The following is a 21,082-nucleotide window of genomic DNA, read 5'->3' on the forward strand; positions in this document are numbered from 1 at the left end:
AGAAAAATTGATAAACCTCCAACTCCAGGACTACAGAGGCCAGTTAGTGAGGACCTTGGTGTCCATGAAGACACAGTCTACACTGAAACATGATGATCAGGGATAGAGAGGATTTGGTGGAGAAAGTGAAAGTGTTAGCTGCTTAGTCACGTCTGACTCTGCCACCCCATGGACTATATTCCTTCAGGCTTCTCTGTCCATGGGATTTTCCAGGCAAGAATATTGGAGTGGAGTGCCATTTCCTTCCCTTCTTCAGAAGATCTTCCTGATCCAGGGATCAAACCTGGGTCTCCAGTATTGCAGGCCGGTTCTTTACTTTCTGAGCCACTGTAACCTCAAAAGTAGTATTATGTTCATCTTGAGTTCAAGTTTGAAGCAAGACCAGCGACTCACTCTGACAAGAAATCTAGAAGCCACCATAGATACTTCTCATCTGTTTTCCAAAACAGTCAATCTACATCGCTCTAGACTTCTGAGTATCTTCCTAGTTTTCCCCCTTCTTGCCAGCCCTGCTACTATGTATCTTTGGGAAGGAGATGGGACAAGAAAAAATAAGAGGTTGTAGCTCTTCCTCTACCATATCTCCATCCCCTCCCTCCACAATCAGTTACTAATCTGATTGATCAAACTGAGTTCATCTGCAGCTGTGAGTGCCAAGAGGGGACACACCACCTTGCCTCGAAGATTTTTGAGAATTGCATAACCAAACCAGTGATCTTTTTATGTATTTAGTGTGAAAGGCAATTTTATATACAACGATTCATACAATAAGATCCTTTGGTAGGGTTCAGGACACACCACCCTCAAAATATGGTACCTTGGCATCTTGAATGTCTTAAACTGAAGGGGTCGAGGAAACAGTAGGATTAAGAAGTTTTCTCTGACCTCCCCTCCCCTATATCATCCTTCTTCTCTGAGAGCAGGTGACAAATCTCCCCTGTGATAGGTGCCCTTCCTTTACCAGGAGGAAGGGAAATGTGTATAAACAAACTTTTGTTAAGCTAACCTTTCGCTTTATAACCACGTTTTCACTATCCGCTACTCCTAGCCCAAATCCCTGTCTTGTCAAATTCTTCACAAATTTATTGTTTCTTGGTCTAAAAGTTATAAAACGTCTCTCCTCTGGTCAATTCTTTGGAGCTTTTTGTGAGGGTTCCCATGTATGTGTAAAAGTTTAATAAAATTTACTTAAATGCTTTTAACAAAATTCTAATGATTCAATAAATGCTTTTCTCTTGTTAACCTGTCTTTGTCAGTTTACTTTTCAGACCCAGCCAGGGAGCCTTACAAGGGTGGAGGAAAAGTTATTTCTCCCATATGTGCGTGTGTGCTAAGGGCTTCCCTGGTAGTAAGGAATCTGCCTGCAATGTGGGAGACGCAGGTTCGATCCCTGGGTCAGGAAGATCCCCTGGAGGAGGAAATGGCAACCCACTCCAGTATTCTTGCCTGGAGAATCCCATGGAGCGAGGAGCCTGGTGGGCTACAGTCCATGGGGTCACAAAGAGTCAGACATGATTGAGCGACTGACTAACTCTTACCCCTTATGTGCATGTGTGCTCAGTTGCTTTAATTGTGTCCGACTCTGCAACCCTATGGACTGTAGCCTGCCAGGCTCCTCTGTCCATGGGATTCTCTGGGTAAGAATACTGTAGTACGTTGCCATTTTTTCCTCCAGGGAATCTTCCCAACGCAGGGATTGAACCTGAGTCCTTGCATCTCCTGCATTGGCAGGCGGATTCTTTACCACGGAGCCACCTAGGAAGCCCTGTCACCAGATTATCAACTGTTTCTAAAACCAAATTCATAGAATTTTAGAATGGAATAGAAACCTTGACATCATGTCATCCAAATGAATACCCAGAGTCTGAGTGACTGGCCTCAAGTTACTCTGTGAGTTAAGAATAGAACCAGAAAGAGCTTTGGTCTTGCCACTGTCTGTGTGCCTGCCTGTAGGAATCCTTTCAATTCTATTTTTTTTTTTTCTGGTTTTGTTTCTCTGTGGTTATGAAACCAGATTGATCTTATTAGAATTATAAATTACTTGAGTTTTTTTCATCTTTTTGTATACAAATAACATATCATCTGAAAGATACCTGTGTCTCTCATAGCTAGATACTTATTAAACTTGGGGTACAATATGAGCAAGGATTTAAGATTCAGACTTGATTCAGACTCTTTTACACACACACAAACAAACACATACATTATATGTGTGTGTATATATATATATGTACATAGAGAGAGAGTCATTTTTCTTTATTTCCCATCTCTTAAGCATGTTTCCAATACTTAAACTTCTTGAAGCTGAGTTTCTAGTGGGTGGGTTGTCACTCAAGTTGAAACTGTACTAGCAGCATCTTTTTATAAAATGAAGAACTGATGTTGCTGGCTATCTCTAACTACAAGAAACAGATGTGGCCAGGGAGAGAATCAATGCCTGTGGGAAAAGAAGAGAAATGAAAATTTCATTGTCTGACCATTTATTGGATAATTGTAACTTGGAGTGACTTTTCTGTGTACATATTAGCTTTTCCTTTTTAAAGGAAGGTAATGATATTCTAAGTTATACTAGTAGTCTTGAAATGACCTATTTTGGAACCTAGTTGGGTATGAACTGGTTAGTTCTAACCAGCATAAGGTCCCTTGGTGCATCTGAGTGTTAGCCGTTTAGAAGTAGTGTCGTTGGTGACAAGTTCCTGGACTCTAACCAAAAATCAGGCATGCATTTTTACTTCCCTTGCCCTTCGAGGATGTTTTCTTTGGGTGTCTGAAATATGTCAGTGATACCTTTTTGACTAACCATGTCCCACTCATGAAAAATGTCTTTTTGCCCTTCTGCTGGGGAAAGGGGATAAATCTCTGAAAGGCGCCTCTGGTGAGTCTTGCCTTGGTAAGGGTTCACTCCGGTTAACTTGGTATTGAGAAAAAAATATTCACACAGAGTGAATTATACACCACATAAAAGTTCACAACTTTTGCCTGAAGGTGAACTTTCAGGCAGGCCAGCTCCAGCACAGCCAATCAAAAAGCAGAACGTTCCTACAGCACAGCCAATCAGAAAGCAGAGCGTTCCTACAGCTTACAAGGAGATGCCCTTGAATTTGCCTGGGTGCTGCTTCCGCCTGCCCTTAAGAGCATTGCCAAGGTCTTCATTGTGTGAAAGTCCTCCATCCATGTTTCCCATTCCTGGAATCACGGCCTCTTACTGTTTGTGCTGCCACGGGTTTTCTTGATAGCTTCTTTTCTTATTTTAGAGACCCTGAAGAAAATGAGTAGTTTTTCTGCATTCTGGCCATTTTTTGCTTTTGTTCACTCTCTAAGTCCTGTGCGACTCTTTGTGACCCAATGAACTGCAGCATGCCAGGCACCCTGTCCTCTACTATCTCCTGGAATTTGCTCAGACTCATGTCCATTGAGTCAATGATGCCATCCAACCATCTCATCCTCAGTTGACTCCTTCTCCTCCTGCCTTTAATCTTTCCCAGCATCAGAGTCTTTTCCAATGAGTCGGTTCTTCACATCTGGTGGCCAAAGTATTGGAGCTTCAGCTTCAGCATCAGTCCTTCCAATGAATATTCAAGGTTAATTTCCATTAGAATTGACTGGTTTGATCTCCTTGCTGTCCAAGGGACTCTCAAGAGTCTTCAGCATCATAGTTCAAAAGCATTATTCTTTGGTGCTCAGCCTTCTTTATGGTCCAACCCTCACATCTGTATATGACTACTGTAAAAAACACAGGTTTGACTGTATGGACTTTTGTTGGGAAAGTGATGTCTCTGCTTTTTAATACACCGTCTAGGTTTGTCATAGCTTTCCTTTCAAGAAGCAAGTTTTTGTTAATTTCATGGCTGCAGTCACTGTGTGCAGGATTTTGGAGCCCAAGAAAATAAAAGCTGTCAGTGTTTCCACTTTCCCCCATCTATTTGCCATGAAGTGATGGTACTGGATATCATGATCTTTTAGCAAATAAAAGATGGATAAATAATTAAATGGAATGAAAATGCTTGTACTAACAATGAAATAAATGGTCTCCTGCCCCTTCTTGTCATGCCCAGTCCAGATGCAACTGTGTCATCTTCTTAAATTCTTGAATTCTTCTGAAGCCTACCTACTCCTTCCCTTCTTTCTTTTGCACTCATTAAAATATGAACAACAATATACTTCTTTAAAGCACATCCATTTGTAAGGTGCAAAGTGTTATCAGGCTTCCCTGGTGGCTCAGAAGGTAAAAGAATCTGCCTGCAGGAGACCTGGGTTTGATTCCTGGGTTGGGAAGATCCCCTGGAGAAGGGAATGGTAACCCACTCCAGTATTCTTGCCTGGAGAATTTCATGGACAGAGGAGCCTAGTGGGCTACAGTCCATGGGGTCGCAAAGAGTTGCACACAACTGAGTGACTAATATACGTGCACAAAGTGAGATATTTAACTGGAAAACCCTGGAGCCCCGAATATTTTCTTAGAGTTCTATAAATCAATATTCATCAAGGAGTTTGTTTTATATAATTAAAAAAACTTTCATTTATTGTAAAAGTACTATGTGCCAGACATGTAATACATCAAAGAAGCATGTAATACATGCAATTACACAAATTAACAACAGTTTAATACTTATTTTACTAGTAGTAACACATTTAATCCTCATTTCAAGCTTATATTGCACTCTTACTAGCCTCATTCTACAGATGAGATAACTTGAGACACAGAGAGGTTAATATTCTGACCAAGGTCAAACAGATAGAAAGCAAACTGTTTTAAAATTTGAAGATCATTCTTAAGTTTATAAATCTACAGATTTATATGTACTTATTTCTTATAGAATATATTACTTTAAATATTACAAGAAATCTGGAAGTTTACAAATATTCAGTCATTCAGAAATATCAAGTTCTTATTCACCTATCCCCACATTTTGAGGCATATGTTTTTTACTATGAAAGAAAAATCTTGCATAGATATCTCTTGTACATAGTCATTATGCATATTTTTAGTTCCTTCCTTACAATCACTGAAAATGAAATTAGCAAAGCTTATGAATGTACTGTTTTCTAGAAGGCTTGTGTCCTTTCCCGTTTCCCAGCCCTGGTATGTCTTAATGTTTTTTTTTTTTTCCAGTTTGTTGTATGAAAATGGAATATGTTTTAAGGTTACATAATTTTGATTACTGTTTAAGATATATATTTTTTGAATATTTGTGGAGGATGTGGTTTTGAGGGAGTTGTTTGTTTAACTTTCTGTATCTCTGTTCATCTACTGAAGCGGACATTTGCTTTTTTCCACTTAGCAACTATTTACCTTGTAAAACCAGCCTGGAGTTCTCTGTCCTGTTCTCACCCCATCCTCTCCTAGGATCCATCTCCTGCTCAAGAGAAGAGTCTTTCTGAAACTAGAACCAACCAAGAGAAATAAAAACTGGGGGATGATGGGCAAGAGAAAAAACCAGATGATAACATTTGATCCTTTCATCTGGAATTTTTCAGGTAACAAATCACTGAGCAAAGAAAGGGTCCATACGGACACGTTCTTTTGTTCTCTTTTTCTTTAACCACACTGACCTTATATTTGTTTCAACACCAAAATATCAAAAGTATAGCTGATTTTTTAAACCTTCTTATTTTGAAATAATTTTAGACTCACAAAATGTTGCAGAATCACTTGGAAAGCTCCCACGTCTTCATTACTCAGCTTCCTCTGATTAACATCTGATTTAACCTTTGTACATCGTTCAAACCTTTGTACATTGTTAAGACACTGAGATTGGTACACTCCTATAAATGAAATTACAAAAATTAAACTATTCATTCAGGTTTCAGGAGATTTTATATGCATTTCACTGTTTTTTAAAATATATACATTTCATTCTATTGAACAATTTGTGCAATGTCCACAGACAATTTCTTTAACTAGAAAATAAACATAATACATACTCTATATATACTTTAAATATATCAAGCTCTACCAAGGTTTCTAGGCAATGTTGATAGACTTGAACAATGTCTTTCTCCTAGAGTAGAAATGTTGCCAAGAGTACGTGCTTCAGGCATTTTGGCATGGAATGTGCATTTAAGTTAGTCATTATGTGTTGTTGCTTATCTAGGGCAGGTTAAAATGCAACTTTCTGCAGCGCTCTTGTGTACCACAAAAGAATTTATCTCTACCACTCATCCATCTGGCTATAATCGGTTCTCTTAATGGGTTTTTGAAAGCAGTTTTCCTGCAGCTGTGTTTACCTTTCACTCTAAAGCAAAAATAGGGTAAGAAATACTTTTCTCATCTGCGTTTAAAATTTAAAAAGCCTTTAAAAAAATCTCATTTTGTTTTCTGTGATACTAGCTTATAGAGAAAAAGAAGAAAGAAAAATAAAAAAACAAAACAAAACTGAAAAAACAAATTGCAGAAAAACAGGTACAGAGACTTGCCTGGCTGTCCAGTGATTAAGCCTGCATGCTTCCAATGCAGAGGACAAGGGTTCGATCCCTGGTTGGGGAATTAAGATCCCACATGGTGTGGCCAACAAACAAACAAAAACATCTATTTAACAAAAACAGGTACATCAAAAGCAACACCTAAAATCCAGAAACTTGACATTGCTCATTAAGTAAAAAAAAAAAAAAGTGGAGGGGGAGGGGTGCTATTTGGGAGTATAGCATAAGGGAACTAGTATTTATTAAGACTTGTGTATGTTAGATACAACATTGATTGCTTTCAATGGCCCAACATAATCTTGGCAATATCATCAATAGTGAACTGATGCTATTGACCTTGAGACAATCATCTAATAGTATTTAATGAAGAAGGGTGATGATCTAAGGAAGCAACAGAATCAGAGTAAAGTCAGAGGTGGAAGAAAATATCAAAGAGTTTATGGCTAATCGATAACATACTGTCAAGTCATCTTATTTCACTTGTGTTACTTTTTTATATAAATGGTGACTAATACTAGAAAGACCTTCTAGAACTAACACTCAAAAAAGGTGTCCTTTTCATCACAGGGGACTGGAATGCAAAAGTAGAAAGTCGAGATACCTGGACTAACAGGCAAATTTGGCCTTGGAGTACAAAATAAAACAGGGCAAAGGCAAACAGAGTTTTCCCAAGAGAACTCACTGGTCATAGCAAATACTCTCTTCCAACAGCACAAGAGACAACTCAACACATGGACATCTTTAGGCGGTCACTACTGATATCAGTTTGATTATATTCTTTGCAGCCAAAGATGGAGAAGCTCTATACAGTCAGCAAAAACGAGACTGGGAGCTGACTGTGGCTCAGATCACGAACTCCTTATTGCCAACTTCTGACTTGAATTGAAGAAAGTAGGGAAAACCACTAGACCATTCAGGTATAACCTAAATCATATCTCTTATGATTTATACAGTGGAAGTGACAGAGATTCAAGGGATTAGATCTGATAGAGTACCTGAGAACTACGGACGGAGGTTCATGACATTGTACAGGAGGCAGTGATCAAGACCATCCCCAAGAAAAAGAAATGCAAAAAGGCAAAATGGTTGTCTGAAGAGGCCTTACAAATAGCTGAGAAAAGAAGAGAAGCTAAAGGCAAAGGAGAAAAGGAAAAATATACCCATTTGAATGCAGAGTTCCAAAGAATGGCAAGGAGAGATAAGAAAGCCTTTCTCAGTGATCAATGCAAAGAAATAAGAGGAAAACAGCAGAATGGGAAAGACTAGAGATATCTGCAAGAAAATTAAAGATACCAAGGGAACATTTCATGCAAAGGTGGGCACAATAAAGGACAGAAATGGTATGGACCTAACAGAAGCAGAAGATATTAAGAAGAGATGGCAAGAATACACAGAACTATACAAAAAAGATCTTCATGACCCAGATGACCATGACGGTGTGATCACTCATCTAGAGCCAGACATCCTGGAATGCAAAGTCAAGTGGGCCTTAGGAAACATCACTATGAACAAAGCTAGTGGAGGTGATGGATTTCCAGATGAGGTATTTCAACTCTTAAAAGATGATGCTGTGCAAGTGCTGTACTCAATATGCCAGCAAATTTGGAAAACTCAGCAGTGGCCATTCCAATCCCAAAGAAAGGCAATGTCAAAGAATGTTCAAACTACCACACAATTGCACTAATCTCATATGCTAGCAAAGTAATGCTCAAAATTCTCCAAGCCAGGCCTCAACTGTACATGAACTGAGAACTTCCAGATGTTCAAGCTGGTTTTAGAAAAGGCAGCGGAACCAGATATCAAACTGCCAATATCTGTTGGATCATAGAAAAAGCAAAAGAGTTCCAGAAAAAACATCTGCTTCATTGACTATATTAAAGCCTTTGACTATGTGAATCACAACAAACTGTGGAGAATTCTTAAAGAGATGGAAACACCAGACCACCTTACCTGCCTCCTGAGAAATCTACATCCAGGTCAAGAAGCAACAGTTAGAACTGGGCATGGAACAACAGACTGGTTCCAAATCAGGAAAGGAGTATACCAAAGCTGTGTATTTTCACCCTGTTTATTTAACTTATTTAATTTATCTGCAGAGTACATCATGTGAAATGCCAGGCTGGAAGAAGCACAAGCTGGAATCAAGATTGCCAGGAGAAATAGCAATAACCTCAGATATGCAGATGACACCACCTTTATGGCAGAAAGCAAAGAAGAACTAAAGAGTCTCTTGATGAAAGTGAAAAAGGGGAGGGAAAAAGTTGGCTTAAAACTCAGCATTCAAAGAATGAAGATCATGGCATCTGGTACCATCACTTCATGGCAAATAGATGGGGCAACAGTGGACACAGTGTCAGACTTTATTTTCTTGGGCTCCAAAATCACTGCAGATGGTGACTGCAGCCATGAAATTGAAAGATGCTTGCTCCTTAGAAGAAAAGCAATGACCAACCTAAATAGTATATTTAAAAGCAGAGGCATTACTTTACCAACAAATGTCCATCTAGTCAAAGCTATGGTTTTTCCGGTAGGCATGTACGGATGTGAGAGTTGGATTGTAAAGAAAGCTGAGCACCGAAGAATTGATGCTTTTGAACTGTGGTGTTGGAGAAGACTCTTGAGAGTCTTTCCAACTGCAAGGAGATCCAACTCATCAATCCTAAAGGAAATCAGTCCTGAATATTCATTGGAAGGACTGATGTTGAAGTGGAAACTCCAGTACTTTGGCCACCTTATGTGAAGAACTGACTCATTGGAAAAGACCCCGATGCTGGGAAAGATTGAAGGCAGGAGGAGAAGGGGACGACAGAGGATGGGGTGGTTGGAAGGCATCACTGACTTGATGGACATGAGTCTGAGCAAGCTCTGGGTGTTGGTGATGGACAGGGAAGCCTGGCATGCTGCAGTCCATGGGGTTACAAAGAGTCAGACACCACTGAAGGACTGAACTGAATGTTAGAAAGGGTTAAAAATATATAAAAATGTACAAATTAGAAAGCAAAAGTCTTCAGTTTCCTCATCTTCTAATTCTTCTATTTAGAAATAATCCCTATTAACATTATTGTGCATCTTTTCTGTCTCTACTTCTTAAAATAAATAGCAGTTAAAATTTTGTTAATTACAAATAATCCTATTCCTTTTCATAAGTAAATTATTTTTCATTCATAATAATAGTTCCATTTTTAACTAATTATATTTTCTAGTTTCAAATATTGAAAATACTAGATCCTAGCTGGGAATGAATAACTTACCGAGATCAATATTTTTCTCTTCCTGTTTTGGAATTTAATAAAAATTGTTAAAATTCATTGAGTGATTACTGTGTAACTGCCTTACCTAAATTAATGTATATAAACATGTTTCATTCCCATTAGACTCCTTTAATCCAGGTGCTATTACTACAGAGTGGTCAAATCAATTGACCACAAAGGTACTAAGCGGTGACGGTAAGAAAGAACCAAGCTCAGGAGGGCATGAAATTATCTATGTTAGTCTGTTTGATGTAGTTCTACAAGTCAGCTTTTTTGGTTCTCTCTCTGTCTCAATATGTAGTTATTATAGCTGCCTTTTCAAGTTTTTTGAAATTTCTTCTGTAGTTTCTAATCAACTTTCAAGTCCATGCCAGTATATTTAAAATTTTGGAAATTATATTTTCATCTTTGGAAATTCCATTTGGTTCTTTTCATAGCTGCTCTCTTGTTTATATTCACATTTTCCTTTGTGTCTTTGAGTGTGTGCATGTCTGTGTAAAGTTCAACCATTTTTATCACTTCTGTTTTCTGTTTGGACTGGCTGAGTCTTTCCCTGCTTCTTCCCATAACTAGCAATTTTTAGTTGGATGCTGGACATTGTAATTGTGAATGCTACCATATTAAAGTCTCCAGACTTTGCCGTGTTCTATGGATACACAGTTGAGTGTTGAAGTTTGGGGCTTCCCAGGTGGTGCTAGTGTTGAAGAATCTGCCTGCCAATGCAGGAGACATAAGAGACCCAGGTTCTGCCCCTGGGTTCAGAAAATCCCCTGGAGGAGGACATGGTAACCCTCCAGTATTCTTGCCTGGAGACTCCCATGGGCAGAGGAGCCCGGTGGGCCACAGTCCATGGGGTTGCAAAGAGTCGGACATGACTGAGCAACTAACACACACACACACAGTTCTATGGTAGCTTTAGTCTGTGGTTGGATTACATGTCTTAACAAGGTGTTAGATTTCTAGGGTATGTACTGAGACCCTGGGCCTTCAGTAAGATTTCTACACAAAGGCTGATCAAAATTTGAATACCACCAAATCTCATTTGAGAGTTCCTTGGACAGCAAGAAGATAAAACCAATCAATCCTAAAGGAAATCAACATTGAATATTCACTGGAAGGACTTATGTGGAAGCTGAAGCTCCAATATTTTGGCCACTTGATGTGAAGAACTGACTCATTGAAAAAGACCTTGATTCTGGGAAAGATTTAAGGTAAAAGGTGAAGGGGGCAGCAGGGAATGAGATGGTTAAATAGCATCACCAACTCAATGGACATGAGTTTGAGAAAACTCCAGGAGAGAGTGAAGGACAGAGGAGCCTGGCGTGCTGCAGTCCATGGGGTTGCAAAGAGTTGGCATGACTGAGCGACTGAACAACACATCCCATTTGGGTTCTGGGAATCATCCAGTTACATTTCTTGGCAGTTGTTCTTTGCTGACCATGAATCTTATGTGGGTCCCACATATTTCAGTCACCTTAAGCTTTTGAATCCCTGTTTGTAGAATCCAGTGAGATGTTAGTATTTTATGTGGATTCCTGCTAACACTGTGATCAAAAAGTGTTTCCAGGAAGAAAGTCAGGTCAACTATTGGCTCAATTTAAGGGTCATCTTCTTTCCTCTTTTTTTTTATCTGGATCATGGTCTTTTTATACCTTTTTCCCAATGTCTAAAAACTGTTGTTTTTCCTATTTTGTTTATCTTTTGGTTGCTTATATTTGCAAGTCCACCCAGCATCATTTACTCTACTGGAGCTCCAAAACCTTTTTTTTTTTTTTTAAATAATCAAACATTGAGGAAAATTCTCAATTTCCCACTATATCAGTATAAAAAATAGGTAGATTTTTTTAAAATTTTGTTGCTTTAATAATTTTTTTAAATTTATATTTTATTGAACAATAATTGCTTTACAGAATTTTATTGTTTTCTGTAAAAAAAAAATAGGTGTTTTAAATGGTTAAGATGCAGGCTTACATTCCTGGCATAATATAGTTAGAAGCATTTTGGAGGATTTTGAGTTTTCCTTTAAAACTGTACCACATTCATCATTTTGAAATTATAATACTGGGATTTTTAAAAAGTATTCCAAGTGACACACTTACAACCAATGTTTTTCAAACATCCCATACAGAAAAATTCCACTTCAGTGGGAAAGGGATAGAGATCAAGAGTCTGTGTATTTAGTAAATATCCAAGTGACATTAGTACAGCTTTCCAAAACACACATTTTGTAGAAAACTCTTCTAAACATCTTAAGAGTCTCAATACTTACCTTTAACTTCCTAATCTCACCTCCTTTACTCCACTCCTGAAAGAAGGCATATATATGTGTGTATATATATTTATTTAAACAGGACACAAATATATATTTCAATGCCCAATGCTTTGATGAAGGTGATAGGCAAACAAAGGAGTGAATGAAGGTGGTGATCACAAGTATACAGACTGTCTGGGTTTGAGTCCAAGCTCTGCCACTGTTAGCTATGTCAAAGTGCACGGGCAATGTAATTTCACTGAACATTTTCTCACCTGTAAAATGGGCACAAACATGGCATTGTTTTGTGGGTGAAGCCCAAATTAGATAAAATATGTGCGGCATATTCTCTAAAACTGCAACCAAGGAGAGAAGGGGGTGACAGAGGATGAGATGGCTGGACGGCATCACTGACTAATGGACATGAGTTTGAGTAAACTCTGGGAGTTGGTGATGGACAAGGAGGCCTGGTGTGCTCCATGGGGTCGCAAAGAGTTGGACACAGCTGAGCGACTGAACTGAACTGAAGAGAGAACTAATAATTTCTGGTCTAAAATTCTGGGAAACTTTTCTTAACTCCAAAGATGGGGGGAGTATCTCCCTTACTGCTCTCTCTGTACCTTGCACATATATCCGTGTGGCCACATCACTGGTGCACCTGAGCCGGTAAAAGGCTTTCTGAACAGGTGTGATGTTCTACAGTTACTCACCAACATGCAGAGTCTGTTAATTTATCCGTGAGCTCGAACTTCTAGAAGCACATCTTCCATCTCTGTATTTTCAGTGCTAAAACAATGAAGACATATCATAAAAAACCATTTAATGATTCATTTCTTTTAAGTGCTTGGATGAATGATTACATGAATATATGGAAGCTTCAGGCCCTCTTGCTACTGCTACTTTTTCCCCTCTCTTCCTCGTCCTCCTTCATTTTCATCTTTGTCTTTGATGTGTTTTAGCACACTTCTGCTTTTGTGGTCCTAACCTCTCTTTCTAGGCTCAGGTTTAGAGCAGACTGGGGAAAGAAAGTTTACAAAGCTTTCAAAATCCTCCTGAGCTCAGGTGGATGCTTTAAGTGTATCAGGGCAACCTGAGACTGGTGTCTCTACTTTGGATGTTCCAGCAGCGAGAGGAGGAAAGGTTATCTTAGGGCATCCTCTTAGAGTTCTAGTTGCAAAGATATAAACCTGTAAGAGGACAGAACAAGAATCTGTACTATGTGTCGTTTCATTCCCTCGTTCCTGGTGCACAGTAAGCATTCAGTAAATATTTGATGGATAGAGTTTGTTTTCATCTCTATGTTATTACTATGCTATTTTTACATTTTATTTATTCTTAATTGGAGGATAACTGCTTTACAATGTTGCTTACAATTACACTTTTTCCATTAACTGTCTGGGTGGCCTTAAAAAATGCTGTGTTTGCTAATATTTAGTTTCTTTATCTGAAAATTAGGAAAATGGGAGGACATAGCTCATAGGGTTATCAAGAAGGTTGACATAAATAAATGGAGATGAAGTAAAACCACTAGTTAGATATACTTATTCTATATATATTTATGTTTCCATCTATTACAAGCATGCTGGATTATTTATGCTTCTTAAAGTTAGATGTGAATTTATGGTGGTAGAAGTCAGACAGGATGTTTGTTAGGAAGAGTTTTGACTGCAAGATGCAGTTCACTGAAAAAAATGTGCAACCTAAAAGTTGAGATTTATTATTGGGTGGACATACTGAAGACTTAAACCCAGGAGACAGCCTCTCAAATAGCTCAGATGGACTGTTACAAAGAGGTAAGGAACGAGCCAGACTTTATGCCAGGTAGTCAAACTTCAAAAGATTACTGTTAATTAAGGAAAATCAGACATGACATCTCACGTTAATGAACTTAGTGCATTTCTGTGTATGGAAGATGCAAGAGTCTGGGCTCAGAGAAATCGTTCCTTAGATGCAGTTGAACTGTACAGGGCCAGTGTCCTGCTTTTTTCCTTCCTGAATCCCCTCGGGGTACACAGGATGGCTGTGCTGGCTGATGACTTAAAGGCTTTGTACCACATTCTTCACTTACTGATGTGGCAGACAACATTCCTGTCCACAAGGCCTCTATGGGACTCCTGATTCTGAGAATGCTGTCTCTAGACCTAGATTTTCCTATGCAGTATGTTTACTTTGAGAATTATCATCTCTATGTCTGTGATTTACATGTATTTCTGCAGGTGTATTATACTGCAATATTAATTTGCACACAAAATAGTAAAGAAAGAAAAAAGGAAAATGTGAATATTATGCACATTTGATTCAGAATGCCTTGCAAACGTAAATTCCTCTCTTTGGAAGAAGCCCCAGTTCTAAGAGGAATGTATATTATAAAAATATTTAATATGAGAAATTGAACTGGCCATAGATGACTCTTTGGAAATATAAAAATCTCAGAATGGCTTTTTGTGTGTACTAAGTAAATGCTGATTTGAAAAACTGTAGGATAAACATATACGAAATATATAAATTATTATGGGAAAATTAGTTTCATAAGTCCCGAATGGAGATGCAAAAGACAACAGAAAATCAGTGAAGAAAATTCCTAGACTATGTTTTTTTGGAGAGAACTTTTGAAACAAGGGAGTGTTGACTGAAGAAAAATGCATGACCTAAGAGTTGTGAGTTATGCTTTATTGGGGGGACTTCCTGAAGATTCTAACCTGGTTGACAGCCTCTCAGATAGCTCTGAGGAACTGTTCTGAAGAGGTAAGAGAAGAACCAGGAAATACAGGAGTTTTTGCTGAAAAACAAAGCAAAAACATGCAGTTGAACCGCAGAAGATTACTGCTAATTGCAAAAGCCAGAAATCCCAAATTAATGATCTTTAGTATGTTTGCTGCTGTTGTTTAGTCGCTCAGTCGTGTGGGACTCTTTTTGACCTCATGGACTGTAGTCCACCAGGCTTCTCAGTTCAGTTCAGTTCAATTCAGTTCAGTCACTCAGTAGTGTCTGACTCTTTGCGACCCCTGTTTCTCAGTCTTTGGGATTTCCCAGGCAAGAATACACCAGGCAAGAATCCTCCAGCAGATCTTTCCAGTGCAGGGTCAAACCCACGTCTCCTACATTGGCAGGCAGATTCTTTACCACTGAGGCACCAGGGAAGCTGCTTATTATGTACGGGAAGATACAAAAGTCTGCGTTCATTGAAATGATTCCTTAGATATGTATCTTAAACTTTTCGGCCCAGTATCCTGCTTTTCTCCAACCCAAACTCCCCTCAGGGTACTGCAGTAACTGGTAGCTTGATGGTGGGCAACATTCTTTCTTTACTGATCTGGCAGGTGAAAAAAACAATTTCTTTGGTTCTCAGTAGGTACCTGAATTGAGAAAGAAAGAAGCAAGAGGAACTGCCCTGGTGGTTCAGTGGTTAAGAATCTGCCTTGGAATGCAGGGAATGCAGGCTTGATTCCCTGGAAGGGAAACTAAGATCCCACATGCCCAGCAACTAAGCCCAAGTACCTCAACCTCTGAGCCCTCCTGCCACAACTAGAGAGTACGCATTCCCCAAGAAAAAATCCCACGTGCTACAGCTAAGACCCAAGGCAGCCAAATAAACATGAAAGACGCAAGAATCATCATTATTATTTTGGCTGGGCCACGCAGCATGCACAGCAAGGATCAAAAATACAACCCCTGCAGATGAAGCATGGAGTGTTAACCACTGGACCTCTGGGAGGTCCCAGCAATGAATTTTTTAAACAGGGAAAGTGTGTGCAAAGTATGGTGGTGGGAGCAACAGTGATGTGACGTCCACAGAAGGCAAACGGCTTGTTAGACTGGGTCAAGGGTCGAGTGTTGCCAAGTGATGAGAAAAGACAAATGTGGGGAAGCTTGTAAAAGACCTTAACTGTTAGGAAAAAGTTATTCTTTCCAGGCAAAGTCCTTACCAATGATTCCTGGGCCACGTCAGCATCTCCTGACCTTGTACATCACACATGGCCCAGGCATTTAGACACCATATAGATTAACAGCCTTTTACATACCACTTTGTTGCATAACCAACAAAGTTCCAGAGGAGGAATTGGTATTTGGAGCAATTTCAAGGACCTTACACAGAGTTCTCAGCATCAGGTTAACCAAATTTATTGTAATTTGTTAAAGCCAAAGTTCTACATCAGCAAGTTGAAGGGTGAATCTTTTGTTAGATAATTTTACTGGCAATGGTAAAACTTTAGCTCCTGAATTTTTCCAAGGACAGCAAAAAAGGTTACTGGAAAAGCAAATGTGGGCCAAAGTTTAAATAGTCTTGTTTGACATTCAACCTCATAGCAGCAATAGCTGCCCTCCTTGTGGTTTTCAGTAATGTTCTTAAATACTGCCACCTGGTGGAAGTTTGCTAGAACTGCTGTGGGAACACCCAACATGTTCTGTTTGTCTGACCTCCCTCATCTCTCATCTCTTGTTATCCCATGAAATCAATGACCAGAAGCTAAGGGAACAGTAAAACGCAGCAGTGGTGCTAACAATTTGTCTTTTTATCTTTATCTATTTATTTTTATTTATTATTGCTTTTAATGAATTTAAAATTGTAAAGAGTTGCTAAGAGGTTGAGTTTTTTGAACTGAGGCAGATCTGGTTCAACCAGGACTGTCATTTGCTAATTTTGTGGTTTTAGGGAAATTGTTTAATCTTTCTAAACTTTGGATTTGTTGTTGTTCAGTCACTCAGTCGTGTTCAAGTCTTTGCAACCCTGTGGACTGCAGCACACCAGTCTTCCTTGTCTTTCACTGCCTCACAGAGTTTGCTCAAATTCATGTCCATTGAGTCAGTGATGCCATCCAACTATCTCATCCTCTGTCCTCCCCTTCTCCTCCTGCCTTCAATCTTTCCCAGCATCAGGGTCTTTTCCAGTGAGTCAGCTCTTTGCATCAGTTGGCCAAAGTATTGGAGTTTCACCTTCAACATCAGTCCTTCCAATGAACACCCAGGACTGATCTCCTTTAGGATAGACTGGTTGGATCTCCTTGCAGTCCAAGGGACTCTCAAGAGTCTTCTCCAGCACCACAGTTCAAAAGAATCCGTTCTTCTGTGCTCAGCCTTTTTTTATTGTCCAGCTCTCACATCCGTACACGACTACTGGAGAAACCATAGCTTTGACTATACAGACCTTTGTCGGCAAAGTAATGTCTCTGCTTTTTAATACTCTGTCTAGGTTTACTCATCTATAAATTGGAAAATTCTGAAGCGTAGAGCTAATACACCAAAAGGACAAGTAGCTGTCCGTGTTAATGTCTGTGGGAAATCACACATAAATTAAGCAAGCAGAACAATACAAAGTCTGCTACATTTGTAAAATAACATTTTACACGTGTACACATATTTGTGGGAGAAGGCAATGGCACCCCACTCCAGTACTCTTGCTGGAAAATCCCATGGATGGAGAAGCCTGGTAGGCTGCAGTCCATGGGGTTGCAAAGAGTTGGAGACGACTGAGCGACTTCCCTTTCACTTTTCACTTTCATGCATTGGAGAAGGAAATGGCAACCCACTCCAGAGTTCTTGCCTGGAGAATCCCAGGGACGGGGGAGCCTGGTGGGCTGCCGTCTATGGGGTCGCACGGAGTCGGACACGACTGAAGCGACTTAGCAGCAGCAGCACCACATACTTGTACTCAGTCGGGGATGCTGACTGACCAATCAGAACAAGTGTTGACTTTTAACAGCCAATAGAGCGGGGCTTCCTATGTGGCTACATTGGTAAAGAGCCTGCCTGCCAAAGCTGGAGACCTAAGAGGCGTGGATTCTACCTCTGGGTCAGGAAGATCCCCTGGAGGAAGAAATGGCAACCTATTCCAGTATTCTTACCTGGAGAATCCCATGGACAGAGGAGCCTGGTGGGCTACAGTCCATTGGGTCATGAAGAGTCCAACACAACTGAAGCGACTTAGCGTTTGGATACCAGCTCTACCTGTCCAAAACTGTCTGCACTGCTTCTTTCCCTCGGACAGTCAAGCATCGGGTTTCAGTGCTTGCCCCTGAAAGTGAGACAGAGGTGATACAGAGTGGGGAGGAGATCCACTTTCCTACTGTGTCCCTTTCTTTAAAGATTTTATTTTTAACTGTGTTGGTTCCTAGTTGCTGCCTGCAGGCTTTCTCGAGTTGCGGTGATGGAGCTACTCTTCATCGTGGTTCGTGGGCTTCTCACTGCTGTGGTTTCTCTTGTTGCAGAGCATGAGCTCCATGCATGAGCAGACAGACTTCTATCCACTGTGCCAGCAGGGAAGTTCTGTTTCCTATTTTTTTAACCAAACACATATATTACCTATTCAAAAAAATTAAAATAGTTATACAAGAAAAAATATACCAATGACTACATGGATTTATAACAGAATTAAAATGGTATTTTAAGTCTCTTTTCTGTTTTAGTATTTTAATTACTCATTAATTTTAAAACTAGAAGAAGTTTTACATACATTCTGGTAAAACGTTCTTAATCTGCTCATTTCATGGCACTTGTATATTGTGTCCTATCTGTTAAGCGGGACCATTTTGTCTAAGTTCCTTTAATTTTGATGCCAGTTTGGCACATACTAAAGCTTTTCAGTTTTTAATCAGTCCACTTACTTTATATGCATTAATTCTATGTAGGAAATAAAGCAGACTTCATTCAGTTAATTCTTTGATGCTGCCATTTGTCATAATATGAATTATTTTCTGTACTAGACAAAATAGAAACAGGTAAGGCCAACCTTGACTTGCCTATCTTTGAATAAAAGTGCCTGCAATAGTGATGGTGAAGTAGATAGGACACTTTTATTGAGCTATTTTGTCCTGTTTAGACAACTAAATGTTTTAGGATTTTGTTTTTTTTCATCGCTGTGTATCAGAAATTCTGCAGAGTAAAGAGTTCTGGCCTCTGGAGGTATTTGTCTCCTATCATTTGTTCCATGTACTAATCTCTTATGGATTCTGTCAACTTTAAAATAGGGCTTACAGGGGTATAGAGGGAAATATTATTGGCAAAAGAAGCTGAGAAAGGTGAGCCTAGGAAAGCCCTTTGCCGGGCTTCTCACTGAAGATCACTGGACAACTGAATTCCTGATAGACAAGGACATAATACTCCATCTGTCCTGAAACCCCAGGCCTGCTTTCCTCAGTGATGCAATCCCTGGGTCTAGCTCAGGGCTTGGCAAACTTGTAACTGAGCAGAACCTCTTGGGGCCTTCCTGGGACAGGACTTCCCCCATATTCTCTGCTTTAGCTCCTCTCTGAAGTATCTGGATAACAGTATTTGATACATATTTCCTGAATTGTTTTGCATATATGAAAACCCTTCCCACCAAATGGGAGATGTTAACTAAGCTGCATAGCCCCAGGCCTCCTGGAGCCTAGGGACTGATCATGTTAAACCCCAGTGACAGCACCCTGCTGCCTCACCATCAGTCAGAGAACTGTGTGTAAGCTGATCACCCACCCTGTGACCCTTCCCCTCACCTTCCCTTTAAAATGCTTTGTTGAAACCCTTCAGGGGTGACGCTAGTGGTAAAGAAGCTGCCTGCTAAAAAAAAAAAAAAAAAAAGAAGCTGCCTGCCAATGCAGGAGTTGTAAGGGACCCGGGTTTGATCCCTGGACTAGGGGATCCCTGGAGGAGGGGCAAGACACCCACTCCAGTGTTCTTGTCTGGAGAAACCCATGGACAGAGGAGCTTGATGAATTAGAGTCCATGGGGTTGCACAGAGTCAGACACGACTGAAGCGGCTTAGCACACACTTCAGGGAGCTGGAAGCTTTTTAGGGAGTGAGCCACCTTGTCTCCTTGGAAGGCCTTGCAATAAACTTTTCTCAGCTTCAAACTCCAACGTTTCAGTTTGTTTGACCGCAGTGTGCATCAGGCACATGAACTTGTGTTAACAGCATATGTTCAAAGAATGTGATTTGGGGAAGTAAACGAGACAAATGGTGTATGGTGTTAACAGCCTCCAGCTTCTTTAAAAGCAGCACCATGGTGGCCATCACTGGCTTTTGAATCTCAAATCTCTTCTCATTGAGGTTTCTGTCCTAAGTCTAGCAGGGAAAATGATTTCCTCACTAAGCACTTTTTTGGGCAAGCTCTCCCCTCATCAAGCCAGGTACAAACTCCTTCCCAATCTGTCCTGGATCTCATGGGGAGATATTCTTGGATTTTTGGAACTGTTAGGTAGTTAGAATAGGAAAAAGGAGTCTAGAATGGCGGTGGCTAAAAGACAAGGGAGGGAAAAGCCTGTGAAAACAGAACAAAGGAAGGTCCAAGGACTGGAGGGAGGACCTCAGTTAGAACCAACAGCACTCCTGGCTAGCCCGATTTACATAGGGGGAGGAAAAAAACATAAAAAGAGGAGCCGAAGGGCCAGGGGTCTCTCTCCACCCCTGCCCGCACGCTCGTTCTCTCTCTCTTCTCTTCGCGTCTTTGGATCGGCACGCCCTCATGCCTAGAGTTTATATTTTCCTATTATTTTCTAAATAAAACTGAGCTGTAACACAGAGCCGTTAACACTAATCTGTCCAAGAGCTATAAGCCGGTCTGTCTGAGAGCTGTGACATGCTGAGGGCTTTAATGTCCATCGCTTCAACTTTTTGTTGAGATGAGACAGAACCAAGGAGATTATACTCCCCTGGCAGAACCATCAGTTCTTGCCAAGGGGTGTGGAGCTGCTGTGAAATTGCATAACCATCTGCCTTCATCCACCTTTCTACTGCAACATGCCCTTTGTCTTCTGCTGTTTAATTTTATGGCCAGATTTCTACAACTAGCCCTGAACACAGAAGTAGAATTTGTTTTGTGTCATTATAAAGAAATCCTTGGGGACAAACACCATCCCACATCTGCAGTCGCTTTCTTCTTCACCTGCATTTTCTTGTCCTTTTCTGATTTAAGTGTTCTTGCTTCTTTGCCCTGAAGCATTTCAGATACTGTTTCGTACCTGTTTTCTGAAGCCAGCCTCCTGCTTCAGTCTACCTTAGGTCAGTTTCCTTGCCCTAAAAACCAAGAGGGAACACAGTGCCTTTGGAAGTCCTCAAAAATTGTATTGATAGCATTCTATTCCCTTCTCATTTCTGAATCAAATTAAACGAGAAAGAGTGATTATTTCTCCCGCACACTTATGAACCTTGGCTTTAAAAGCGTCACATAGAATCAATAAT

The sequence above is a fragment of the Oryx dammah genome, unplaced genomic scaffold (genome assembly GCF_014754425.2).
Source record: "Oryx dammah isolate SB20612 unplaced genomic scaffold, SCBI_Odam_1.1 HiC_scaffold_29, whole genome shotgun sequence".
Lineage (NCBI taxonomy): Eukaryota > Metazoa > Chordata > Mammalia > Artiodactyla > Bovidae > Oryx > Oryx dammah.